At 46.6% G+C, this 18,019-nt stretch overlaps 1 protein-coding gene across 1 annotated transcript in view; it reads left to right on the plus strand.

The window, feature by feature from the left end:
- Positions 1-18,019, plus strand: part of GMDS (GDP-mannose 4,6-dehydratase) — a 1,578,414-nt gene that overhangs the window by 1,523,273 nt on the left and 37,122 nt on the right. The window lies entirely within an intron of this gene.

Below are 18,019 nucleotides of genomic sequence, written 5' to 3' on the forward strand. Positions count from 1 at the left end.
AACACTTATTGCCACAGTAATTTTATTAATTTGTAAGTCTTGCTATCACTATCGTGTCTAGAAGGCCGTTTTGGCTTCCCTTTTCCCATCAGTAGAGACCCTTGTAACTGCTTTAATCATATTCTCTCTCTACTTGATTCCTACTTGCCCTGAAAAATGAATACCTGTAAAGTATTGGTTCTCTTCAGGAATATGAATACCTCGACAAAATTATTGTCTGTGTTTTCAGGTCTGTAATTATTGATTTTTGCCTCTCGTTAAAATGAAGCACTAAGATCCTACAGGGCAACTGAAAACACATGAATCCATAACAGTTTGATTTTCCTAGCATTCTGAAGGTATTTGGGTGCACTCAATAGCAGTTTGAGAGCAATTAAATTTAGTGGTCACGAATTCCAGTCAACCATTCCGAATGCCTTGCTCCATGAACATTTCTTTCGGATTGTCTGCATTTTGGCTGACCATTGGTTCCAGTGGAGGATGGTGAGGATCTTGTTTTTATAGGCAGCCTAGACCTGTACACCAGTATGCTTTATTCCAAGATGCAAAATACTTGCACAAACATGGTGGCTAACTTTTATCAATGATAAAATAAGGCAAGATTCCCTAGCTTAATACAAACAGGGTTGTAAAGGCCAATATGCACAACTATCCATACCGGTAATTCAACTTAGATGTATTTGTTGTATCTGGCTGACTCAAGGCTATAATACGTTCACATTTTCAAGCTTCTCGTATTTTTTAATCTACACATGTGCAACTAATTTGATGCATATAAAAAATAGATATTCCATGTTATCTGTATTAACGTTCTGTTGCCATTGCACAAAGCAGCTGTGACTTCCTTTATTCAAATATAATTTGGGCATCTGAGATATAAAATAGATATTAAATGTAACCTTTGTTGACTTCTGTTGCCAATAAACAAAGGAACTGCGACTACCTTTATTCAAATACACTTTGTGCATGTGGTCTACGTAACATTTTCCATGTTTATAAACGTCTGAATTCATATTAGTGTGTTTCAAGCAACATATACCTAATTATTTCACTAATAATTGTTCTACTTTTGTAGACATGGCATATCTTCGATAAGTTCAAGTGTATTGGACCCATGCTAGACTTTCTGCTGGGTCTGTGATTCCAAAGTCAGGGTACCAGACCCCACAGAAGGTCAAACATGGGTTCACAAGTGAGTGAGGGTTCTCAAATCCTTTCGCTAGATCTGCAAGCCCTTAAAAGCATTTTTTTTTTTTAAAGCTGACCATCCTGTGCTGCACATATGCTCAAGGTCATGTGGAGCGGGGTTGGCTGACCATGGCTAGTTGGGTGCAAGGCCTTCCTGGCCCCTGCTGTGCCTCTCGTGAATCATGCTTCATCCCCATACTGAACAATGGTAGTAAATTGTATATTAATCTCTGCACATCTTCATATATACTGCATATATAGGATACATAACGGGTAGATATTTAATATGGGCCAATATTGCCTTCAAGGGCTTCTAATGACATCACAATCCAAGGGACCGAAGGCCAACTGGTTTGTAAATGTCATCAGGACACTGATATGGTAATATAAGACTATTTAACTCAAGGCAGCCGTTATATATTATTATATTTCATTTTTTGGGGGGGGGAGAGTTCAACTTGAAACGGTCATTTTCTTCAAAGTGCAACTAACAACGGTCTCTGATTGGATTAGAATGTTTAGTTTAGGTTTTTTACCTTTCTTGAATGAATTGTTAATAAAACAATGGACAGCAGTGAGGGCCAGTGGGTTTGGGCGAGTCTCAGACGGGAGAGGTATCGTTGGAAAGGGGAGAATCTCCCCAGTGGATCCCTGCTTGGGGATCGCCACAGGAGGGCGATCCCCAAGCAGGCATCCACCCACTAGACACCAGGGAGGGGGGAGCAGCCCCTTGGGCAAGGGCCTTTGCTCCCCCTGATCATTTTGGCACGATGTAGTCTTTTTGCCCCCCGGGGGGGGGGGGGGGCAAAAAGCCCACTAGACACCAGGGAATTTTGAAAAAAATAAAAATAGGGGTGGGGGCTTCCCAAAACGGGCAGGCCCATGCCCCCACCCCATCCCCCAATTATCAGTCTTTCTGCCCCCCAGGAGGCAGATGGGAGCTATAGCCCCCAATCTGGCCCCCCCTGGGGGCGCAGAAGGCCCACTAGAAACAATGGATTTTTTTGTTTTATTAGTGTAGGGGTAGGGGCTCCCCAAAATGGGCATGACAATACCCCACCCCACCCCCAGAGCAATTCCAGTCTTTCTGCCCTTCCCCGGGAGGACAGATGGTGGCAGTGGCCCCTGATCTGCCCCCTGGAGGGGCAGAAAGCCCACTAGACGCCAGCGAGTACGCAGGCTTTTTTTATGCGTGGGGGCTGCCCAAAATGGTCATACCAATGCCCCCACCCCCATAAAAAATAGCCACAGTCTTTCTGCCCCTTTAGGGGCATATCAGGATGAAACCCCCTTCTCCGATTCCCCCCCAGGGCGGCAGAAAGCCCACTGGGCTCCGATTTATTTTTTTAGCAATGTGCATACCTGTGGATTTTGGGCCGTAGCGCAGTTGGCACGTAGGCAAACCTTGTAAACCTGTACATTTTTTAAAACTAGACACCGAGGGAAATCCTGGATGGGGTGACTTCACTGGCTCTCACCAGGTTCTGTTACCCAGAATCCATTGCAAACCTAAAAATGTGTCCAAAAGAACACATTTTCCTCACATTTCTTTGGTGGAAAGTTCTGGAATCTGCGTGGGGCCACAAAATTCCACCCACCCTGCGTTCCCCAAAGTCTTCAGAGAAAAATGGTACTTCACTTGCGTGGGTAGGCCTAGTGCCCGCGTCAGGCAAGGGCCCAAAACCTATTGAGGAGACATCAAAATTACCTATCACAAAACAACCTGGTTTTGCAAAGGGGGTCCCATGAGTTTTTGGCCCCGGGCTTGGCGGCCATCTAGGGAAACCTACCAAACCCACACATTTCTGAAAACTAGACACCCAGAGGATTCCAGGTAGGTATGGCTTGCGTGGATCCCCCAACGTTTCCTTACCCAGAATGCCCTGCAAACCTCAAGCTTAGCTGAAAAAAATCACCTTTTTCACACATTTTTGTGTGGGAAAGTTGTGGCATCACTGGGCTGACACAAATTTCCTACCACCCAGCATTCCCCCGGGTCTCCCAATAAAAACGGTGCCTCACTCGTGTGGGAGGCCCAAGTACCCGCGACAGGCAAGGGCCCAAAACGTATTGAGGCGACATGAAAATTGCCTACCTCAAAACGACCTGGTTTTGCAAGGGGGGTCACCTGGGTTTTTGGCCCGGTGCTCGGCGGCCACCTAGGGGAACCTACCAAACCCGCACATTTCTGAAAACTAGACACCCGGGGGATTCCAGGGAGGTATGGCTTGCGTGGATCCCCCAACGTTTCCTTACCCAGAATGCCCTGCAAACCTCAAATTTAGCTGAAAAAAATCACCTTTTTCACACATTTTTGTGTGGGAAAGTTGTGGCATCACCGGGCTGACACAAATTTCCTACCACCCAGCGTTCCCCCGGGTCTCCTGATAAAAACGGTGCCTCACTCGTGTGGGAGGCCCAAGTACCCGCGATAGGCAAAGGTCCAAAACGTAGTGCGCCTCAACAGGCAAGGGTCCTAAACGTAGTGCGCCTCAGTACGTTTGGGACCTTGCCCGTGGCGGGTCCTTAGGCCTCCCACACGAGTGAGGCACCGTTTTTATCAGGAGACCCGGGGGAACGGTAGGAAATTTGTGTCAGCCCGGTGATGCCACAACTTTCCCACACTAAAATGTGTGAAAAAGGTGAATTTCTCAGCTAAATTTGAGGTTTGCAGGGCATTCTGGGTAAGGAAACGTTGGGGGATCCACGCAAGCCATACCTCCCTGGAATCCCCCGGGTGTCTAGTTTTTAGAAATGTGTGGGTTTGGCAGGTTCCCCTAGGTGGCCGCCTGTTCTGCTTTGGTTTTCGGATCGGGTGGAACCCGCTCTACAGAGCCCTTCTGACCCAAAACAGAACGTTACCCCCTCCCTAGGGTCTTTTTACACCCAAATAACCACATATATACGTACCACCTAAGGACAGGGAATTCCTATTATATATATATATATCAAGACCTCACAGCCTCACAATCTCAGCAACCACAGTCTCGCGGCCTTAGGCAGACCCAGAATCTCCTACCCATTCGGCAGCGACACACATACGATCTCGCGACCTCAGTCAGGTCCAGAATCTCCTACCCATTCGGCAGCGACACACACGATCTCGCGACCTCAGTCAGGTCCAGAATCTCCTACCCATTCGGCAGCGACACACACGATCTCGCGACCTCAGTCAGGTCCAGAATCTCCTACCCATTCGGCAGCGACACACAAAGCCTCGCGACCTGGGTCAGGTCCAGAATCTCCTACCCATTCGGTAGCAACACACAAAGTCTCGCGACCTGGGTCAGGTCCAGAATCTCCTACCCATTCGGCAGCGACACACTCACGATCTCGCGGCCTCAGTCAGACCCAGAATCTCCTACCCATCCGGTAGCAACACACAAAGTCTCGCGACCTGGGTCAGGTCCAGAATCTCCTACCCATTCGGCAGCGACACACTCACGATCTCGCGGCCTCAGTCAGACCCAGAATCTCCTACCTACACGGCAGCCTTAGCACGAGCTCATCCTATTAGTACACGACAGGGGAATTGGGACTATATATCAGATCACACAAAGACTATTAGTTGAGCACAACCTGTTCTCTAGTTCGAGGGGCTTGTTTTCCCCCTCATCCAGTTACCACTTACCTGACCAGGATTAACCTCTGTTCATTTTAAGGCAACTCTGACTAAAGAATAGGCTATCCTCCTATACAAAAGTACACAACACATGCTAACGTACAATAAGCTAAATACTTTATTTAAATGCCACATGCACATTTACGGAACACATCATACATATATAACCTGCAAGGAAAGTAAAAGATTAAGTTATACACTTCAAAGAAAAAGGGATCGACTTCACCTTGAGGGTACGTCGCCTGTACTCAATGGTCATCTAGGTTCCCTTCTCGTCTATGCCTCGGCTTAGCCTGGAAGTCACCCCTCTGCAGTTGTGGGTCTGCTCCCTTCTCCCTCTCCGAGTCACTGGAACCTCGTCCTTATCGGCTACTCTCTCCTCTTTGGATTCAAGTTCATCATCAGTCTTCCCTGGAATAAGTAATAGCTCTTCTGCTAACGGCCAGATGCCGCCTATGGTCTAGAAGCAAGTGCCCTTATCTCACTCAGACTTTCACTAATATAGAAGTGCATTCCCTCATGGAAATTTCCAGCTCGAAACCTGCCGCCCACCAAATTCCTGTACCTCCCCGTACCAAGGACACTTTCCCAGCCGGCCGGCCTGATGTAGTGTCTTCGGCATGAAGAAAAATACAATCCTTCGATAAGGGCCGGCCTGAACCGGTTCTCTCCAAGCGAATAACACCTCATAACTAAAACATCCCCCTCCCTCTGGAAAGGTCCCGGGCTGCCGGAGCAGAAAGAAAGATGGAGTCTCTCCCGTTTGAGGCCTACCAGGCCTGAATTCAACACAGCTCCATGAAACAACCTCACTATAGGGCAAATTATCCTCAAGGCTAACGAATCTATTCCCTAGGCTATGTATATAGGCCCTGAGCTAAGGGTAGGAGCACGGGATGGTGTCACAAGTGTCTAATAGATAGGCCCTACTCACTACTCCAGTCCTTAGACTCGGATGGAAAGAGACTGAAGTCATATGGATTGCCCTGCAACACCGGAAGGCCGGGAAAATCAAGCAGTACACCGCCGAGCACCGGCCAAAAACCCAGGTGACCCCCTTTGCAAAACCAGGTCGTTTTGAGGTAGGCAATTTTCATGTCGCCTCAATACGTTTTGGGCCCTTGCCTGTCGCGGGTACTTGGGCCTCTCACACGAGTGAGGCACCGTTTTTATCGGGAGACCCGGGGAAACGCTGGGTGGTAGGAAATTTGTGTCAGCCCGGTGATGCCACAACTTTCCCACACAAAAATGTGTGAAAAATTTGGTTTTTTCAGCTAAGTTTGAGGTTTGCAGGGCCTTCTGGGTAAGGAAACGTTGGGGGATCCACACAAGCCATACCTCCCTGGAATCCCCCAGGTGTCTAGTTTTTAGAAATGTGTGGGTTTGGTAGGTTCCCCTAGGTGGCCGCTGAGTACCGGCCAAAAACCCAGATGACCCCCCTTGCAAAACCAGGTCGTTTTGAGGTAGGCAATTTTGATGTCGCCTCAATACATTTTGGGCCCTTGCCTGTCGCGGGTACTTGGGCCTCTCACACGAGTGAGGCACCGTTTTTATCGGGAGACCCGGGGGAACGCTGGGTGGTAGGAAATTTGTGTCAGCCCGGTGATGCCACAACTTTCCCACACAAAAATGTATGAAAAATGTGTTTTTTTCAGCTAAATTTGAGGTTTGCAGGGCCTTCTGGGTTAGGAAACGTTGGGGGATCCATGCAAGCCATACCTCCCTGGAATCCCCCGGGTGTCTAGTTTTCAGAAATGTGTGGGTCTGGTAGGTTCCCCTAGGTGGCTGCCGAGCACCGGGCCAAAAACCCAGGTGACCCCCCTTGGAAAACCAGGTAGTTTTGAAGTAGGCAATTTTCATGTCGCCTCAATACGTTTTGGGCCCTTGCCTGTGACGGGTACTTGGGCCTCCCACACGAGTGAGGCACCGTTTTTATCAGGAGACCCGGGGGAACGCTGGGTGGTAGGAAATTTGTGTCAGCCCGGTGATGCCACAACTTTCCCACACAAAAATGTGTGAAAAAGGTGATTTTTCAGCTAAATTTGAGCTTTGCAGGGCATTCTGGGTAAGGAAACGTTGGGGGATCCACGGAAGCCATACCTCCCTGGAATCCCCCTTGTGTCTAGTTTTCGGAAATGTGTGGGTTTGGTAGGTTTCCCTAGGTGCCGGCAGAGCTAGGGTTCAAAAACTACAGCTAGGCACTTTGCCAAAAAAGGTTCATTTTTCACTGCGAAATTGAGGTGTGTCCACGATGCGTTTTGCGCCGTTTCCTGTCACGGGCACTAGGCCGACCCACACAAGTGAGGTACCATTTTTATCGGAAGACTTTGGGGAACACGGGGTGGGTGGAAATTTGTGGATCCACGCAGATTCCAGAACTTTCCACCACAGAAATGTGGGGAAAATGTATTTTTTATGGCAATGTTTTAGGTTTGCAAGGGATTCTGGGTAACAGAACCTGGTGGGAGGCAGTCAAGTCACCCCATCCTGGATTCCCCTGGGTGTCTAGTTTTAAAAAATGTATAGGTTTGCTAGGTTTCCCTAGGTGACGGCAGAGCTATGGTTAAAAAACTACAGCTAGGCCCTTTGCCAAAAAAGGGTCATTTTTCACAGCGAAATTGAGGTGTGTCCACGTTGCGTTTTGCGCCGTTTCCTGTCGCGGGCACTAGGCTGACCCACACAAGTAAGGTACCATTTTTCTCGGAAGACTTTGGGGAACGCCGGGTGGGTGGAAATTTGTGGATCCACGCAGAGTCCATAACTTTCCACCAGAGAAATGTGGGGAAAAGGTGGTTTTTTTGGCAATTTTTTAGGTTTGCAAGGGATTCTGGGTAACAGAACCTGGTGGGAGGCAGTCAAGTTACCCCATCCTGGATTCCCCTGGGTGTCTAGTTTTTAAAAATGTATAGGTTTGCTAGGTTTCCCTAGGTGCCGGCAGAGCTAGGGTTAAAAAACTACAGCTAGGCACTTTTCTAAAAAAGGGTAATTTTCCATTGTGAAAATGTGGTGTGTTCACGTTGGGTTTTGATCCATTTCCTGTCGTGGGCACTATGCCTACCCCTACAAGTGAGGTACCATTTTTATCGGGAGACTTAGGGTAATTCATATTTGTAAAGGAACTGTTATTACCTATTGACTTTCGATGCATTTCTGCCTTCCAAATGAGACATTGTGTAAAAAAGAAGTCATTCTAAAAAATGACTGATAATTCTCATGCTAGTATGAGTATCCCAATTTCGGAAATGTGCAAATATCTACTGTTTCTAAACTCTATATTTTGTTCTCATTTCAGAAATACATAGGTGTCTTTCATACCGATTTTTCCATGTACACATTTTTACAGAATAATTACTATATACCCAGTACATCATAAAAAACCATTGCAAGTTGCTGCTCAGTTTTTGGCTCTGGGTTCGTCGGGTTCTTGGTGAACCTACAAGTCCTATATATCCCCACAACCAGTAATGTCCAGCGGATGTAACGGTATATTGCTTTCAAAGAGCTGTCAAAATTAGAAGAAGTTACAGGTGAAAATGTTGACACAAAAGGCGCTTTTTTTCAACAAATTTTCAATTTATCCTATATTTAACTGTTAGTTTCTCTAAAGAAACCTTGATGGATCTACGCAAATTACCCCTTGCTGAATTCAGAATTTTTTCCACTTCTCTAAAATGTATAGCTTTCCAGGATCCATTATTGCTTTTGTACCCATTTCTACCATTAATTGGAAGGAAGTTGAAAGCACAAAAAAAAGCAAAAATAGGCTATGCCCCAGAAAAATGCCAAAACCATTTTTTGATAACATTTGCAGGGAAAAACCCAGATGCTTTCATTTGCAGCCCGTTTTTCCCATTTTCCCAACAAAAACCTAAATTTTGCTGTATTTTGGCTCATTTCTGTGACCCTCCAGGGGAATCACAAACCCTGAGTACCTTCAGAATCCCCATGATGTTGGAAGAAAAGGACGCAAATTTGGCGTGGATACCTTATGTGGTCAAAAAGTTACAGGGGCCTCAGCGCGCACTACCCCAAATAGCCAAAAAAGGGCGTGGCACAGGAGGGGGCAAAGGCCTGGCAGCGAAGGGGTTAAAACATCTGGTGAGTGGGTGCAGGCCAGGCTGTATCAAGCTTCGTAGTACAAGGCTGTCTGGGTTTGAATACAAGACGCCTGCTGCATTTAGAGGTGTTTTTGAATTGAACGCCTCTTTGTTGTCAATAGTGGCAGGAGCATTTGAGAGTTTTATACAGCTCATGGTCCTAATAGACGGCGATCTTGGAAGGGGATCATGCTCTCATAGGAAACAATGTTATTAGTAATGCTAAAGAAATGTCATTTTGAATTTGGTGGCACCCGAACCAAGCTTTTCTCCAAAACTGCAGCTGAAATACATTATATAAAAATATTCTGGCACATTACTAGTGTGTATGTGCCAAAGCTGCCTTTGACAACCATGGTCCTTAGTCGTGGCGGTTTGAATTCCTCCTAAACTTGCTGAAAAAAAATAGTGCTTGTGAACATGTATGCTGGTTTACCCTTGTTTGGTAACCCTCATTTTGAGAGAGAGGAAGACAAAATACATACATACATACATATATATATATGTATTATATGTATTACCTACTGGCAGTCGCCAGTAGGTAGTTATAGTTAGGACCTATTTTTCCATAGGAAAACAGTAACATTCTTTTCCCAATAACTTTGGCGTCGGTTGACGAATCTTCGTGAAATTTTCAAAACTCGTGGGGTGCGCCGGTCAGCTCCTATCTTAAAAGGTTCGGGTGATTCGGCAAGCGGGGGCCAAGAAAAAAGGGGGGGGGGGTCCCAAAACATGTTTTCTCCATGTTGATTCCCATAGGAAACTTTAGACACGGCTACAGCCCGAACTGCTGAACGGAATTACACCAAATTTGGCGAAAAGGTAGCCCTTGGTTCAGAAAGATCCCTTTTTGTTAAATGGTGTAAATCCGTTTTTGTTAAATGCTGTAAATCCGTTCAGTAGTTCATGAGAGATTATAAAAAGAAATTTTTCAATATCTGGGCGGTGCCTAACGACACATCTCATCGTGAGATCTGATTGGCTGTCAGCACTTCCTCCTGGAATTGCTGGCAGCCATCTTGGGACCAATATACATGATAGTACCCCATTGAAATGCATTGTAGTGAATCGAAGATTTTGAGGGTTCCCAAAAGGAGGACTATAAAGGGTGATAACAGACTTTAATTACATTAGAATTCATTTGTTGATGGTACCATACTAATTTCAGGAATTGTGGTGTGTTCTAAGGTGATTTTACCCTGTGAAAAACCTTCTGCTGGGATATCATGAATCATGTTTGAGAGAAAACTGAAGCTAAAATGAGAGCATATTTTCTGTAAATTCACATTATCTTTCTTAGTCATGTGAGAATGAAGTCTGTCATTCTCAGTAAATCATGTACATCCAACAAAGGGCAGAGACTGTCAGTTGATGCCTTTGTGTTCTACTGCAGCTTCCCAGAGTGTTCTAAAGAACAACTAGAGCGCTAACAGTCTTACTTATGACAAAACTATGGCACACCTGAAGCCATCTTGATTGGAATAAACTGGTTACTCTTAAAACATTTAATTTAAAAAGGAACACAATGAGGGGGTTCATTTTGTCATAGAAATTATGGTTAGTGCTGTAGAAAGAAAAAATAGGACGTTTCTCAAGTGTGGTCTCAAATCCTCTTCTATTTCATTAGAAAATTCTGACATGCAGACTGAAACAATCACTTTCAATACCAGCAGTAGACTTCCAGTTAACTCCCTGGTGAGCAGTAGCTTTACTACAGTGATCTAATGAACAACTAGAATGCTAACATTCTGAATTTATGGCAAATGTGTGACACATCTGAATGCCTTGTTGATGGAATCAAAGTAAAAAACTGAAAGCATTTCCTACTGAGGAGACTGCAGTAAATGAGGAAATTAGGAAACTTCATAACAAATAAGTCTCCCAAGATGGCCAGCAGAGAAGAAAGAGCCCAAATGTAGCACAAATATCACCCAGATGTAGCCCACATATAGCCCAATGACAGAAGTGTGCAAAACACTTTTCATTTTTAGTTTTTCTGCAGTTTTATATAGTGCAGACTGGTCAGGTATTGGAGCGTTACATCTTACTTGGACCCCTTATTGCGTATTTTGCACGAAGTACATGAGATTGATCTTGCGAAACATTGAACTTTACGATTCTGTTAGCCTGAAGTTGCTCTGAACCGGGCTTTGTAACACCCGTTTTTACCTACTGGTTTTAATTAATTCTCACTGTATTGTATTAGGAAAGAGGATTTACTGTTTTTGTGATCTATGTTTCTAAATCAGATCGAATAAAGTTTAATTAATTCTATGGCAGGACGGAGGCGAGGATTATGCACATCTTTCCTCACTTTATTTGCATAGCATTTCAAAGAAAACGTAACACAACAATCATTAAACAAAAGACTACACAACCCATGAACCATTAGGAGGGTAGTCTTCAAGGCAACTATAGTCCAATCATATCACAGTCCATCGTATATAATATCGTGACGTCCCTTCCGCTTTCTTCACTGCTCGTCAGTTAAGCGCATTCCTAACATTCTTGGCTTAATCTGACGTCGTTGCGGTTTGTATAGCGGTTTCTTGTGCACGTTATTAGCATTATTGCCTTGGTATTGTTTCATATTCCCTGCGCAGCAGGCTCTTGCCCGAGAGCGTTCTCCCCCTCGCAGTTTATTCCGCTGTGCGCTCTGCGCGCGGTGAGATCCTATCATGTGCGTCTTGTCTGAGCGAGGCAGCTCTGTCAAGCGCTCCCGCTGGTCTTTACGCGCGTTTGGGGAATCTGGTCACTCCTTTAGTGTCCGCTTCCCGACCAACCCTCGCCTAATTTTGACACCGCTATGCGGTGATTTCCCCACATGGCCACGTTAGTGACCAGCGCCACCTGGTGGTGGTAATTGGTATTGTGCCTCAGTCTATTCTTATAACAGCTTCGGGGAAAGCCCAGCTGTTGGAGCACCGGCGAGGGGGCTGCCTTAAGGATTTTAAGGGCATTTGTTCTGTGCTCACACCCTCTGCTATCATGTCTTCACCAGAAGACCATTTTTACTCCTCCTACCAGGAAGTGGAGGAGGAATGGCCCCCCAACTTCTCCCTCCAGCAGTGGACCAAGCCCTCTCTCTGGCTATTTCTAGGGCGCTGACTCCTCTTAGGGATCAGGTTGATAAGCTGGCGAAAAGCATCCCTGGGGTGTTCAGTGACTCAGATCTGGTGGTGGCGGGACCCAGTAGCTCCCAGATGGGGAATAAAAGGGCCGTTAAGCATAACGCGAGGCGCTTGGAAGGATTTGATAAACTTACAGAGACCTTCCTCAACAGTGCGTGAACGCTAAAGCATGCAACCTGCCAGGAGGAGGAGGAGTCCGGAGAAAATTTCGACGCTGTCACCACTTTTGTAGACCCCGACTGCGGGTTTCCTTTAGAGGGAGAGGGTGTATGGGAGGACGATTTCTCCTCCGATGAGGCTAAGGACTCCGGGCGTCCCTGGCATCCAGAGTCCCACTCCTCTCAGTCCCGGGTTGGGGACAGGGTCCACTCGGACATGTTCGAGCCTACCCAAATTTACCATCCTAGGTCGGCGGAGTGGACCCCTGAAACCAAAGTGGCAGAGTATGTGGTGGGGAAAATCCATCAACCCCTTGAAAGGGAGGTCAGGAATAGGATGAGGGGAGAATGCCCCAGGCCCTCACTGAAAGGGAAGGTGGCACACACACGCCTGAAATTGATGAGAAACTATGTACCTTTTTCTCCAAGTATATGAGGGATCCCAAGAAAGGAATTGATAGGCCCTGGACGTGGTAGGGCCCTTGACCCAAATTATTCAATTGGCGGAGCATTCAAAAGAGTCAGGATCCCCTTTGTCCATGGATATTGTGGCTGGTTGGGTGCACTACCCTCAACCCTAAAACACTACCCCCTCCACTACCCAAACACCACTGCACTACCCTAAACACTACCCCCAGCATGACACCCTACACTACCCAAACATAACTGCACTACCCTAAAACACTACCACCAGCACAACTCCCTACAATACCCAAGCACCACTGCACTACCCTAAACCCTAAATCTACCCCCAGCACAACCCCCTACACTACACAAACACCACTGCACTGCCTTAAACCCAAAACACTACCCCAGCACTACCCCCTACACTACCCAAACACCACTGCACTACCATAAACCCTAAAACACGACCCCCAGCACAACCCCCTACACTACACAAACACCACTGCACTACCCTAAACCCTAAAACACTACCCCCAACACGACTCCCTACACTACCCAAACACCACTGCACTTCCCTAAACCCTAAATCTACCCCCAGCACGACCCCCTACACTACCCAAACATCACTGCACTACATTAAACCCTAAAACACTACCACCAGCACGACCCCCTACACTACCCAAACACCACTGCACTACCCTAAAACACTACTCCCAGCACGACCCCCTACACTAACCAAACACCACTGCACTACCCTAAACCCTAGAAAAAAAAAACACCCCATGCCCAATCCCCCTTACCTCTCACTCCTCGTGGTTCCTCTCTCCTCGTGTTTCCTGCTTCACGTCGTCTCTGAGGGGCGGTGCACGTCGTTGTGAGGAAACGGAACAGCCTCTGTTTCCTTACAACAACGTGGATCGTCTACATGTTTTTTAGAACCCATGGTCATTTACCATACATACCTTTACAACAAAATTTGTTGTAAAGGCCTGCTTGGTAAATGACCATGCGTTCTAAAAAAAATGTGTAGTAATGGCTTCGCGATGTACAACGCATGCAAATGCATGAGTTGTAATGGTATCACGAAGTAAAAAAAAAAATCGTAACGGCTGTTTACCGATCGAAACAGGCCCCCGTTCTTCAGTGAGTTTATTTGATTAATTGGGAGGAAGGAATGTGGTGTTTTTACCAAAAAGTGCATTCCCAGCTGTTGTATTGTGAAACTGTCCGCGTGGCCTGGTTTCACTTCCGGTGAGAAAGTAGAAGAGTCTGTTTGGATCTAAAGGAGTTCTGTTGTTGGACGGGGCCGGTGCGACGCATCATCAGAAAACGTAGCTAATGGAAAGCGTCCTCTCTGAAGTGTGGAGCAGTGCCATGAGAGGTCAACGAGTGTGCGTCTCACCGCAGTATGACCGTACTGCGTGACCCATGTGCCGCCTCCAGGGTACGGGAGGCAGAAGCGGCATCGCAGGTCCTCTTGAAGACCGTTGTAGCACTAATTATACATTTTGGTACTAGGGCATTTTAACTTTGTTGTTCCTGCCAGATACAAAGAGAAGATCCTGTGTTATTCAGTGCCCTCATTACCTTTTTTGTGGGTTGTGCTTGTCACTTCGCTGCCCCGCCGGTGCACACAACTGGGCACCCCCACCTCGTGTGCCATCTGCAGGGCCTCTGCCCTCGGATCACTGGTTTCGGTTTCTGGAGTGGCAACATAAACAGTTGCTCCCAAAGGACTAGCCTGAACATTTGGGTGAATATCCCCTGCACCAGCATTCCACGGAAATTCTTTCCTAGCTCTCCCACGTCAATAGCACAGCTCCGCTCGTGACACCGTATTACGTCATCCGAGCCATAAGAGGACCTCGTCGGCGTGCTGACCTCAGTTTCACCCATTTTTTCTGTGCCACCGAGGCAAACAGGCGGACCGAGACATTTTCACATGTATACATAGTATAATAAATATATATATATTCACTGAAAAAAACATAGGTTTCAGGGGCGTTATAGTTAGTTGGACATTTCACTCGTACAAAACCATAGAAATTCCCCCGTTATAGTTAGTTCAGCTAACTATAACTTGCGCGCCCGCAATGCACTGCTGATGACGTCACATATTACATCACTCATGACATGGTCAGTGACATCACTCATGACATCTCAAATGACATCACTCATGACATCATCCAGTGAATGTGTGTTTTTCTGAAAATTAAATATGTTTTATATATGTCTATCTCAAGGTTGATAGAAGAATAAATGGGTATGTAGGTGTCTAAATCACGGTTACTCATAGTACGGCCCGCGGGCCGCAAGCAGCCCGCAAGCCTTCCTTGGCGGCCCGCGGACCTTGCAAACATCCTACCTGTGTTTAAAAAACAAAAATATTAAATAGTGTTAGCAAACACTGCAGCAGCCCGGACTCTGAGACTCTGCTCTGTGGGGGCCAGGGGAATCCAGTGATTGTCAAAGTGGAGATGCAGGGACCTAAAGAGGAGAAATACAACAAAGCTTTATTAACATGTAAATGGTCTTTTAAAGACCTGTGAAGTACTAGGGTGCGGCTTTGTGTTCGCGCTGGGAAGCTGTCTGTGTGGCTGTGCGCGCGCGCTGGGAAGCTCTCTCAGCCCGGGTTGAGGGCTGACACACACACGGTGTGAGGTGACGGAGAGAGGGAGAGGGAGACAGAGGGAGAGGGAGGGAGACAGGTTGACAGAGGGTGGCAGAGAGAGGGAGACAGAGAGACGCAGTCTGGGGGAGACAGAGGGGGGAGACAGAGGGAGGGAGGTAGAGGGAGGGAGAGGAAGGGAGACAGAGAGAGACAGAGAGGGAGAGAGGGAGGGAGACAGAGGGAGGGAGAGAGACAGGGAGAGATAGAGGGAGGGAGACAGAGAGAGAGACGGAGGGAGGGAGACAGGGAGGGGGAGGCAGAGAGATGGAGGGAGAGGGACCGAGGGAGAGAGACAGAGGGAGGGAGAGAGACAGGGAGAGATGGAGGGACACAGGGAGACGGAGGGAGGGAGGGAGGGAGGCAGACAGAGGGAGGGAGGCAGACGGAGGGAGGGAGATAGAGGGAGATGAAGGGAGGGAGATGGAGGGAGACAGGGAGGGAGAGAGACGGGGAGAGATAGAGGGAGGGAGACAGAGAGAGGGAGGGAGGCAGAGGGAGGGAGGGAGAGGAAGGAAGGGAGAGAGACGGAGGGAGGAAGGGAGACTGAGACAGGGAGGGGGAGGGAGGGGGAGAGGGAGAGAGAGAGATGTGTGTATGCCGGGTCTGGTGGCACAGTGGACGAAGGCGTCTCCTGCAGGGACCTGTGTTAAACCTCAAGGTCACAATTTTTTTGCTTTAGCCCCGCCCCTCCCCCTCTGACCCCGCCCCCACCGGTGCGGCCCTCGGCCACAAACCACACTGTAAATGTGGCCCCCGAGAGAAAGTTTGTGAGTACCCATGGTCTAAATGGATGATTTTGTGTATCTTAGTGAATACATGGGTTAGTGAGTAATGTTTAAATATGTAAATATCTGTATCAGTCTCTCACTTTGTGTATAAGTGGCTGCATGGGTTGGTGAGTAGCTACATGAGTGTCTATATGGGTTATTAGTTGGTTTTTTTAGTATGAGTGTCTGAGTGGTTCGGTGGGGGTATTACTTCGTGCATAGATGCATGAATGAGTGACTCACTGTTTGTATGTGTTGAAGACAGCATGTGTGCAGGACTGTATGGGTGGATGAGTGTGTGTATGGGTGTGTTAGTGAGTGAATGACTGTCTCAATATTGTCTTTGTGAGTAACCACATATGTTTTAAACTAGTATATGTGAGTATTGGTGTATATAAGTGAGTATATGTGAGAGTGAGAGATTGGAAGAGTTCCTGTACAAATAAGTAGGTGTTACTATAAGTGATTGTTTAAGAGAGTAAGTATTAGTAAGTTTCTGTAGAAGTAAGTGTGGTAGTGTGTGTATAACTGTATATGCAAGTAAATGGATGTTTGATACTTTGTTTGCATGTGTGACTATGTGTGTGAGTGACTATGGATGAATGGTGGTGTGTAACAGAATGTATAGGTGTATGAGTACATATGATGAGTGAGTACATGTATGAGTGACTGTATAGGGACTGTTTGTGAATGAATGGATGTGTGTGTGTGTAGATCTTGGAATTACTGAATAGGTGTGTTGTAACTGGTATTGGTATCTCCATTGTTTTGCAAATGTTAGTTTGCATTTTTGAGTGTGTGTATCAAAGGTTATATTAGGGTGAGAGGAGGTCTGCCACTCTATCACAAGAATGATGTCATTTGAGATGTCATCAGTGATGTCATGAGTGATGTCACTGACCATGAGTGATGTAATATGTGACATCAGCAGTGCATTGCGGGCGCACGAGTTATAGTTAGCTGAACTAACTATAACGGGGGATTTTCTATGGTTTTGTACGAGTGAAATGTCCAGCTAACTATAACGCCCCTGAAACCTATGGTTTTTTTCAGTGAATATATATATATATCTATATCAGAAAAGACCTCTCTCGCAGAGAAAGGAGTGAGCCGCACACATTACGGTGAGATGAACAGATGGTATTAAATTTTAAAACGCAGCCATTCTTGTTCCTGATGCATTTCAGTCACATTGACCTTTTTCAAAGGGGGAGACAGAGGCATCTTGAGGCTGAGAAACAAACTAACCTAATCGCTCCTTTTAGGTCTCGCCTGAGCCAGTGCATGCGTTGCTCTGGCGAGACATTTAGTGAGTGGGCTTTAAAAAGCCTACCAAAGTCTTTTTGGGTGGCATACTGCGTGCGGTTACGCGCACAGGCACGAGCAGAGGCGCCATCTGGCTTTCCTCTCACTCTCCAAAGCGCGTGTGCCTGGCCCCGCCTCTGAGAGAACCCACCACAGAGCGTGTCTCGCGGCCGCGCGTCTTGTTTTTCAAGCGCCCCTTCCGCGTATTACCTTGCATATTAAACTTCCCATGAAGTTGGAGCCGTCCCGCTGCATCGCTCGCGGGCACCCTTACAGCCCGCGATCATGATCAGTTTCTGTTTTCATTTCACGCTTGCTCCCCCATCTTGGCTACAGTATATTAGAAGGTCATGTTTTATATTTACAAAACGCGCGCATCCCACAATATATATATTCACTAAAAAAAACATAGGTTTCTGGGGCGTTATAGTTATCTGGACATTTCCCTCATACAAAACCCTAGAAATTCCCCTGTTATAGTTAGTTCAGCTAACTATAACTCGCGCCCCCGCAATGCACTGCTGATGACGTCACATATTACATCACTCATGACATGGTCAGTTCATTGTTTGGTTCCTCCTGTTTTGTTTTGTGGTTTTTTTCCCAAAAAATCCAAAAAAATCACAAAATTGTTTGAAAAACCAAAAAATGAATAAAAAACAAAAAAGAAGAAAA

Source organism: Triturus cristatus, chromosome 5_2 (genome assembly GCF_964204655.1).
Source record: "Triturus cristatus chromosome 5_2, aTriCri1.1, whole genome shotgun sequence".
Taxonomy (NCBI): domain Eukaryota; kingdom Metazoa; phylum Chordata; class Amphibia; order Caudata; family Salamandridae; genus Triturus; species Triturus cristatus.